Raw genomic sequence first — 10,330 nt, forward strand, 5'->3', positions numbered from 1 at the left:
TTAATGTGATTTGAAGAGAAGTAATAAAATGAGCTCTAAAATGGAAAGTAAGCGTTTCCGGACATATGTCCACATAACATATTTTCTTTCTTTGTGTGTGAGGAATGTTTCCTGAAAGTTTGGCCGTACCTGCTTGTAGCACCCTGTAGATGGCAGGATAAAGTTCCCACCAACATGCCCAGGAAATTCACGCAAAATATTAACCAGGTTCTCCTCAAACTATTCCGCCACTATTGCTGATGAAGCAGGAGTGGGGTGTCGATAGAAGCATCCCATTACATTGTTTGATCCACCTTTAACGCTTGTCTTGACACAAATTATTTTACATTCGGGATCTGCACTAATCTCTCTAATGTGATCTTACTTTTCACAGCTTTAAACACCAACGATCGACCTCTCTTTACAACATATTCTGCGATCGGAATTTAGAATCTCGTTGCTGCTGACTTTGGTTTTCAACCAGCTTTCTGTCCCTAATGCTATGTGAGCATTGTTACCGCTTATAAGCGAGATTAGTTCTGACATCTTTCCATAGACGCTCCTGCTGTTAACTAATACCATGTAGACATAGCAAGAACAATTGAAGGTTAAGTTCTCTAGACTATAGTGTGCTGCATGCGTGACAAACGCGCCATGAGTTGCGTGGATTCTGGAAGCAATTACTGCCAAACGTCAGTCTGTTGCCAAAGGACGAAAAACCAGAGCTCTTAATCGACGAGTAGTCCAAAGACATTTTTTCGCATAATCGGTGAGGACTAACCTGAGACTGCCTTTTACTTACTGAATATTCCAGAGTCCTCCGTTCCGAAATCATTGATACCTGGGACGCATGACAATACAAACGGCAGAATTTCAGCTCAGTTCTCGACTGGTTGCAGAGTTACAGTAAGCCTAGTGTGCGAAAGGACCTCGTCCGCTACTGTTGTGAGGCAGATTTTTGGAGGAGGAGGACAATGCAATTTCATAATCAGTATTTAAAAGATGCACTCGGCACTTCTGCTAGTCGTAATTGGAACTGATACTTTGAGCTAAAATATATGAAAATTTTACTCTTGTGGGTGTGAAGTTTTTCAGTTGATTTCAAACATTTTGATTGGACAAACACATTCGCGACTGGAACAGGAAAAGCCTGAAACAGTTGTGGTACTCAAAGCATCCTCCGTCACACACCATAATGAATCTGTGAAAATATATCATTTCAGAGGTTTCAGATTGGTAAATTATTTCAGAAAGGTGTTATCTTGTGAATTTTCAAGCAGTTTTGACAAACTCAGATGCATTCAATTTTATGTTCATCTGCACTATAAATACAAAAACAGTTGTGGTACAATGATTGGTTGCAAGTCTAAAGATAAAGATTGACAGTATTTTGGGCTAACATTTTAATCTGAGTCATTTGTTTAGTAGAAAGTAGAGAATATAAATTACATTGAAAACGGATTGCTCTTTTGCAGGCGAATTGCTTCATGTACTGGCTAGCCTGGATTTCGCATCGTGTAGCGTGTCCTTCACATACTTCCGTTCAAAATTTAATTTTTTCATAGTTTTGCTGCACTGTATTGAGATTTACGTATTTCGATATCAAAATAAATGTCAACAATTTCTCAGATACCACACACACTTAAAACTACGAGTTTAAATAAATACGAACACATTTCAAAACATATGACGTTTTTTTCGTCACCAGGTATATGCAGATAATGCTGTTGTGTTCGTGGGCTGTTTTCCCTCTGCTGAAACGCACCATACTGTTCCAGTGTGCCGTAATAGCAGAGAACAACAGATGAAGGGTGTTAAAGGAGCATTCCGAATATTCGGCAGCCGCCGTTTTACAGCACGCTCTAGCGCCGTCACCGCTCGTCGCCTGAAAATCTCACCTGATTGGTGCGTTCTGTAAAAGAGTTTCACTACTATAGTTTTGTGTGAAGTTTTCAACTTCGAGAAACGCATAGTCTTCGCGAAATGAACGAAAACCTGAGAAGTGTGAAAATTTTGACACACACTGGATCTTTCGTGGCGAAGCCGATATCCTACAATGCAGCAAACACGAAATTTGGATTTTTTTTTTTTTTTTTTTTTTTTTTTGTGGTTTTAGGGCGCACAACTTCAATGGTCATTAGCGCCCTGACTACTCTAAAAATGCACCGCGAGCCACAAGTTGACAACAACAACTAAAAGGAAAAACACAATAAAAGACAGACTGACAGGCATAGGATTAAAAAACTTCATCAAATGTCCTTAGCAAGGTGTGTCAAATTGATAAAACAAAGAACACGAGCAGCTGCTCGTGGGTCATCCGCTAAAACGGCATCGAAAGTAATAGGCAGGTTAAGATCGAGGCGCAGTTGGTTAAGATCGGGACAGGACATTAAAATGTGTCTAACCGTCAGCAAGTGCCCACATGGGCAGAACGGCGCCGGCGCAGCCGTCAGCAGATGGCGATGGCTGAACCGGCAGTGGAAATTTGGATTTAGCAGCCCAAAACACAATTATAGAACCGCTAAGAAAATATCTTCCGCAGTTTCATTATGGGGCAACCACCAGTTGACTGGGCTACATTCAGCTGCAGAGGTGAAAACAAGACACGCACACAACGTATTTTAACCCATTAAGCACCAGTGTCCTATTTTGAGGACAGCACATATTTATTTATAAATACACAAATTATTACTTTGCTACTATTACTGTTCTACGTCATTTGTTGATGCTTTTTATAACAAATGTATGCTTGCAGGAAATTAAAAGCAATAAATCCTACCATTCATTGATTATTGAATACAAAGGCACACTTTTCGTTATTACATGTATTTACTTTATCGACAATTTAGTAATATTTTAAATATGTGGCAAAGATCTTTTTGCGATTATTTATAGTCAACAATGTGTCTTTTAAACCACTTGCACTGTTAGCTCAATTGGTGCTATATTCATTGTTTTCCATTGTTATAAAATTTGGTGTACTCGAAATAGGACACTGGGACTTGGTGTTATCATTTCAGTTATTTGTATTGCTGCACGTTCGAATATGAAACTCTGCTACTGCTGATTTATTTTCTTTTTAGAACGTGGTAATTTTACCAGATTTTGTTGCTGAGGTAAGTAACGACCCTTTTGATATGAAGTTACTTTGAAATTTACAGTGTATTATGTAAGTATATTTATGAATATGTTACCCTTTAGTAAATAATACAGTTCCAGATGGACCGTTCATCCGAGGCAAGCCTATTAGATTTGGCTATAAGTTGTGGTCTCTTTGTGGAGCAAGTGGCTACTGTTTCAAATCTGATTTATACTCTGGAAAGGATCCAGAAGATACTGCAAGGGATGACCTACTATTGGGATCAAGAGTAGTCCTAAACATGTTGGACTGCACTGAAAAACCCGAGAATCATTGTGTGTACTTTGACAATTTCTTCATTAGTAGAGATCTTCTGATTCATCTGAGAAATTTGGGTTTTCAAGCAACTGGGACTGTCAGAGAGAATCGAGTTGGTGACTGTCCACTACTGAGCAGCAACAAGCTGAAAACGACAGTTTGAGGAAACTGTGACTACCAGTTCGACAGGAATGGTAAAGTCTTATTTCTTCGATGGCACAACAGATGCGTTACAATTGGTACAAATTTTGACCAAGTTGAACCTTTGGGAGCAGCTACGCAGTACAGTAGACAAGCAGGTAAGAAGACACAACTGCAACAACCTGCAATTATGAAGTCGTATAACGTGTACATGGGACGTTTTGACCACCATGACTGGTTAATTGGAATATATGCGACGGTAATTAGAGGGAAAAAAATGGTACTGGGTCCTATTACATGTTTGCTGTAAATGGCCCTCGTAAATGCCTGACTCTGCTACAGACTAGTACATGGGAAAAATGCACAGGATTTACTGGATTTCAGACGTGCTGTTACAGTTACATACCTGAAATTGGACACTGGAAGACCGAATATTGGACGTCCAATGGAATACCCATAAAGTCAGTTGAGAGTGATACCAGACATCAGGTTTGATGGAATTGGTCATATGATTGACAAAATAAGCATGCAAAGAAGATGTGTAAGAGCTAAATGCAACGGGAAGCCAAAAACATATGTTAAATGCTGCGTAACACTGTGTGCGAAGTGTTTTGTACCATTTCACAAGAAATCAATAGTTAAGACTTGAGTACAGTTTAGTATAGTATACGATACTGTTGGATCCCAGTGTTCTATTTTGAGGACGGCCATTATATCAGCATGTATGAATATTCTTTGGCTATTTTTGTACTTATTGTGGTTCATACACTATGTACAATATAATTAAGGAATAAAAAATTCAATTTAAAAAAAATTAATTTGGGACTTAATGGGTTAAGAACCTGCCAAAGGAAAGAGGCCTAAAACTAAACTCTTAAATATTTGTGGAGTCGTTTGGCGCCATTACTTTGTAGATTTTTCCATTTTTTCGATGGCGGTGCGGTCAACAATTATGTTAATTACTGTTCCACTTCAGCTCTAAGACAATTTTTGTACAATTAGATACCCATTGCGACATTTGAATTACATACATTCTCCAGTTCCTGCATAGCCAGTCATTTTACGCATCTTATTATGTAAATGTGTCGTACCAGTGAGTGTGGTAACATATGTAGTTGTGAGGACTTTATGAAAGGGTGTATTGTTGTGACTTAATGAAGCATAGTTATACCTGGAATCTTTCCCATTCATCAGTCGTTAAATTCAGTTCCTCTTTTCTTCATTCTTTACATTCATGAATGTGTTTGCTTACTTGCATTGCACATCACGAGTTGTATGCTGCAGAAACATTATTATGAAACGTTATAAGATACCGCCTTGCATTGCATATCACTCACAGGTACAGTAAATGAGATTTCGTTTTTGACAGTTCAATCATTAACTTAATTGTAAATAGGTTGCAGAACAGATGAGCCTTCCGTTTGCAGAGGGTAGGCCAACATACGAGGGTAATCCCAAAAGTGAGGTCTCCTATTTTTTTTATAAGTACATAGACTTGTTTATTTCTACAATGGTTTAACCAGTTTACAGCTTGAACATTTAGCGATTTTTCGACGTAATCACCATTTCTGTCAATGCAGTTTTGTAGACACTGTTGCAGTTTTTGTATGCCCATGTCATACCAGCTCGCCGCCATGCTGTTCAGAAAGTTATGAACCTCTTCTTTCACATGATCAGAGCTAAATCGCTTTCCAGCCAAATGTTCTTTTAACCTAGGGAACAGGTGACAGTCACTGGGCGCCAAGTCAGGACTATAGGGTGGGTGGGTGATTATGTTCCACTGAAACTGCTGCAGGAGAGCAACGATTTGCTGAGCAATGTGTGGGCGAGCGTTTTCTTGGAGAATGTGTACGCCCTTGCTCAACATTCCTCTTCTTCGGTTCTGAATTGCCCGTTTGAGTTTTTTCAGAGTCACACAGTACCTGTCAGTGTTGTAATTGTGGTCCCAGTGTGGTCCTCAGTGTGTATCAGATTGGTGGATCATACTGGAAACACCACATTCTTCAGTGTGTGGTTTAAAGTATTGACTCTTATGACAACATCCGTGGAAACCATATAAATAATAGGAAAGAAATTAATTTTACGTCACTTATAAGGAGGGCATATTACTCACATAACGAATGTAACATTTCTCAACTAACAGAGATAGGCCACAGTTTGTTGACCTTCACTAATCAAAATAGGACACAATATAACAGAAGAGAGTACTTTGGAACTTCAGGCATGACTCAATATTTTGGTCTGGTGGGGGATACTTTGTTTCTAATGATTCCCCTTCCCTCCAAATATAAGTAGTGTTATCTTCACATTTAACATGTCACAAATGAATGATTTTAAGACTTGTTAAATCAGTCCTTGGCACATCAATTTTCCTTAACTTCCAAGAAATATATGACGAAAAGCATTCGTCTGGAAATATGAGACCTAGTAGCATCATCCAAATGACTTAAATATAACAGCGACAATCTTTCATAACTTTGACGAAGCAGGGGGAGACGTTTCTCTCGGTCGCTTCTACCTACATTCTGAACAGTCAGTCCTTATGTTAATTGTTTCTTAGTGTAGGCCTAGGAGTAGAGTCTTTGTCTAGTAATCAAAAAGTCTTGGGTCCTGCATTTGAACCTCACCACTGTTTATAGGTTGAATAAAAATCATCAGCAACAGCAGATTAAGACTTACGGCATAAGAAATCACAATCGTTCTGTAGGATGAAATTTACGAGACTACGCAGAAAAAACAATAAGCAAAGTAGTGGGATATGGAAATACTAAAGAATGAAGAAATACTCTTGAAAGTCTCTAAGGCAGTAGATACTGCAATAAAGAATAGCTCAGTGGGCAGTTCAGTTGAAGAGGAGTGGGCAATCACAGAAGTTGGAAGGAAAAACAAATATAAAGAAGCTAACTGTGAAGAAAACATCAGTAATAGAAGATCAATGAAAGAAGGAAGTACAAAAATATACAGAGAAACTCAGGAATACAGAAATAGAATGAAATAAACAGGAAATTGGAGGAAAGGCAAGGCGAAATGGCTGCCTGAAAAATGTGAAGAAATCGAGAAATGGATGATTGTCGGACGGACTGACTCTGAAAAAAGAAAGTCAAAAGAATGTTTGGTGAAATTAAAAGCAAGGTAGGTAACATTAAGAATACAACGGTAATTCCACAGTTTAATCCAGAGGAGAGAGCGAATAGGTGGAAAGAATGCACTGAAGCCCTCTGTGAGGGGGAGAACTTGTCTGATGACGTGATAGAAGAAAAAAACAGGAATCGACAGTGAAGAGATAAAGAATTCCGTATTAGAATCAGATTTTAGAAGATCTTTGGATGACTTAAGATCAAATAAGGTAGAAGGAATAGATAACATTCTATCAAATTTTCTGAAATCATTGCGGGACACGACAACAAGACGACTGTTCACATTGATGTGTAGAATGTATGAACTGGCAATATACTATGAGGCTTTTGGAAAAACATTACCGACGGTTTTGAAGATAGCAAGAATCAAGAAGTGCAAGAATTATCACGGAGTCACCTTAACAGCTCATGCATCCAAGTTACTAAGAAGAATAATATACAGAATGGAACTGAAAATTGATGACCTTTCCAATGACTATTAGTTGACTTTATGAGAAGTAAAGGCCTCTGAGAGGCAGTTCTCACATTGCAGTTGATAATAAAAGCAAGACTGAAAAAAGTCGAGGCAAGTTCATAGGATTTGTCGACCTGGAAAAAAACACTCGACAATGTAAAATGATGCAAAACATTTGAAAGTCTGAGAAAAATAGGGGTAAGCTTTAGGAAAAGATGAGTAATTTACAATATGTACAGGAACCAGGAGGAAAAATAAGACAGGAAGCTGAAGAATGAATTGCTCAATTAAAAAGGGTGTAAGTCAGGAATGTCGTCTTTCGCCCCTAGTGTCCAGTCTATACAGCGAAGAAGCAGTGAGGGAAATAAAGAAGATTCAAGCATGGGATTAAAATTTGCAGTGAAAGGATATCAGTGACATGATTTGCTGATGACACTGCTATCCTGAGTGAAAGTGAAGAAGAATTACAGGATCTGTTGAATAGAATGAATATCTAATGATTAACAGAATAGGTACTGAGAGTAAATCGAAGGAAGATGAAAGTAATGAGAAGAAGCAGAAATGAGAACAGCAAGAAACTTATCAGAATTAGTGATCACCAAGTAGATGAAGTTACAGAACTCTGCTACTTAGACAGCAAAATAACCCTTGACAGACAGAGAAAGCATGACAGAAGAAGCAAACTAGCACTGGCTAAAAAGGCATTCATGGCCAAGAGAAGTCTACACTAGTATCAAATATAGCTCTTAATTTGAGGAAAAAGTTTCTGAGAATGTACGTTTGAAGCACAGCATTGTATGACAGACTGACTGTGGGAAAGCTGTAACAGCAGAGAATTGAATCACTTGAGATCAGAAGAACTTTAAAAATTCACTGGACTGATGAAGTAAGGAATGAGGTGGTTCTCTGCAGAATTGGAGAGGTTAAGCAATACATGGAAAACACTAACAAGAAGAAGGGACCGGATGATGTTACATGTGTTGACATGGAGCTGTACTGAGTAAAAACTGTACATGAAGACAGAGATTTGAATACATCCAGCAAATAATTGAGAACCTAATTTGTAGGTGCCACTGTGAGATGAAAAGCTTGGCACTGTGTAGAAATTCGTGACAGGGCACATCTTCACCAGTCATAAGACCGATATAAGTGATAGCAGGACTTAATACCCACCACCATATATGCAGATGTGAATTTTAGTTTGTGAAATCTGAGGCTTCTGGAGTCAAACCCATGGCCCAGAGGTTCTACCAACATCACAATACACCAGCACAGCAACATCATCAATAAAGTACCAGGTGAGGAATGCTCACTCAAATTTCCTTTGACGCTTTTCACAATATTAGATACTCTTTCTGATAGTAACCCTTTTACACACCTACCTCTTGTGTTACTGATCAGCTGTGCCTTGCAGCAGTGACAGCACCAGCTACACCACCTGATGATGTCAAGCAGTTCCATCAACAAAATATTGTGTGAGTTACACAACACGATCTGGGGGCAAACCCAAGAAGCGTATTTGCAGATTTCTTCTATTTAGTGTGATTTCAACTAAGTGAGCCAGTGTATGGCATGCACTAGACAACCTTTCACTGTGCGTTTACGTGTCTCCAGTTTCAGTGTACGACACATACAAATTGAAAATAATTGGTAGTACGATTGTTCCTGCACGTTCATAAGTAAATTGCCATTGCTATCACAGAGATTTTCACTAGTCTTGTATTCAGTTCACACTAATGTATATCCAGATGTAGTAATAATAATTGTAGCAATGAAAGTAGTTAATTCTACGTAACAGCTACCTAAAAAGTTATGAAAGGTTTTTTCTGTTTGCTAAAAGTCTTAAAAAGAAGACTTTATGTATTCAAACAGATCTTCCCAAGCCACTTCCAGATGGAGGAGTCATCTGAGAAGCCATATCCCCTGCCCGAAAGACTTCATTATCCGAGTATGCAGGTGTATCACAGGGCATCCAGTCAATCTCTCCTGTAATCCAAGTTCCCACAAAAAATGTTGCACTATTCTTCGTCAATGAACTGTAGGTGCCATGTGTTACTGGATGGTTGTGTACAGTGCCACACACCAAATTCATTAAGCTCAACAGAAATTTTGTATTGTATTTAAAATTATGCTGACAAGAAAACTGGATACTGTGTAACCGTCTACACTGTCTATTCGGATCAGGAAGAGAATGCGCAACAACACACATCGCCATTATGAATACAGCATTTATTGTGTTGATTTAAGACCAAATACTGGATCGATATAGCTCTCCATATTAGCCTAGCTTCTGTGTGCATTGCCGTCTCTGCCCAATAACTGCAACACACATCTATTTGTATTCCCTCACTGTATTCAGTCCTTGGTCTCCGTCTAGAACAGCGGTCGTCAAACTCTTTTACTCAAGACCCAATACTGACATTCGGAACGGGCACCTCAGGCTGCATATGTACTTGCTTTATTATTAATTGGTAACATAAATTAATATGTTATGAACCCCCAACAGACTAGTTACGTAAACTGACATACAGGTGGGAGAGAGGTGTGTTGACCACACAACCCTCCATATCCATACTCAGTGATGCATATGGGGTGAGGACGACACGGCGGCCAGCCAGTACCACTGGGCCTTCACAGTCCTGTTCGGACGGAGTTTAGTTTAGTTTTTAACAGACTAGTTATAGTAAGAGTTTGGTAAGTTGGCCGCGACCCCTGAGTTAGCACTGTTTGAAACACTTCATGTCAACTGTTCTCTGTTTCAGATTGCTGCCACCCTTGTGACACTGTAATCATCCCACGAAATGTTGTTGCGGTATTTGTGTGAGCAGGTGACTGACTAATAACAGTAATTGTACTCATATTTAAATGCTTTTTCGAATATGAGGCACGATTACAAATTATTATTAAACTTCATGAATGTCTGCTTCATAAAGAAGAAGACTCCTCTTGCTGCACTGCATTTTATTTCTTCCAGACGCATTTCACCTTTTTTCACTTTATCATCAGTGGAATCTATAATAATAGTTTTCTTTTGATATGCATTATTCGTAGACTATAAAACAGTTCTCTTTTTATGTACAGAAATGATTGGTCACAGTTCTTCGCATTTTCAGTTGGTATCTGCGCTTTCTGCCATCTAGTCACATGCTGTGAAATGCACCTGGGAGAAATAAAATACAATGCAGCAAGAGTAGGCGTTTGTTATTTACAAAATAAACATTT

The sequence above is a fragment of the Schistocerca cancellata genome, chromosome 11 (assembly GCF_023864275.1).
Source record: "Schistocerca cancellata isolate TAMUIC-IGC-003103 chromosome 11, iqSchCanc2.1, whole genome shotgun sequence".
Lineage (NCBI taxonomy): Eukaryota > Metazoa > Arthropoda > Insecta > Orthoptera > Acrididae > Schistocerca > Schistocerca cancellata.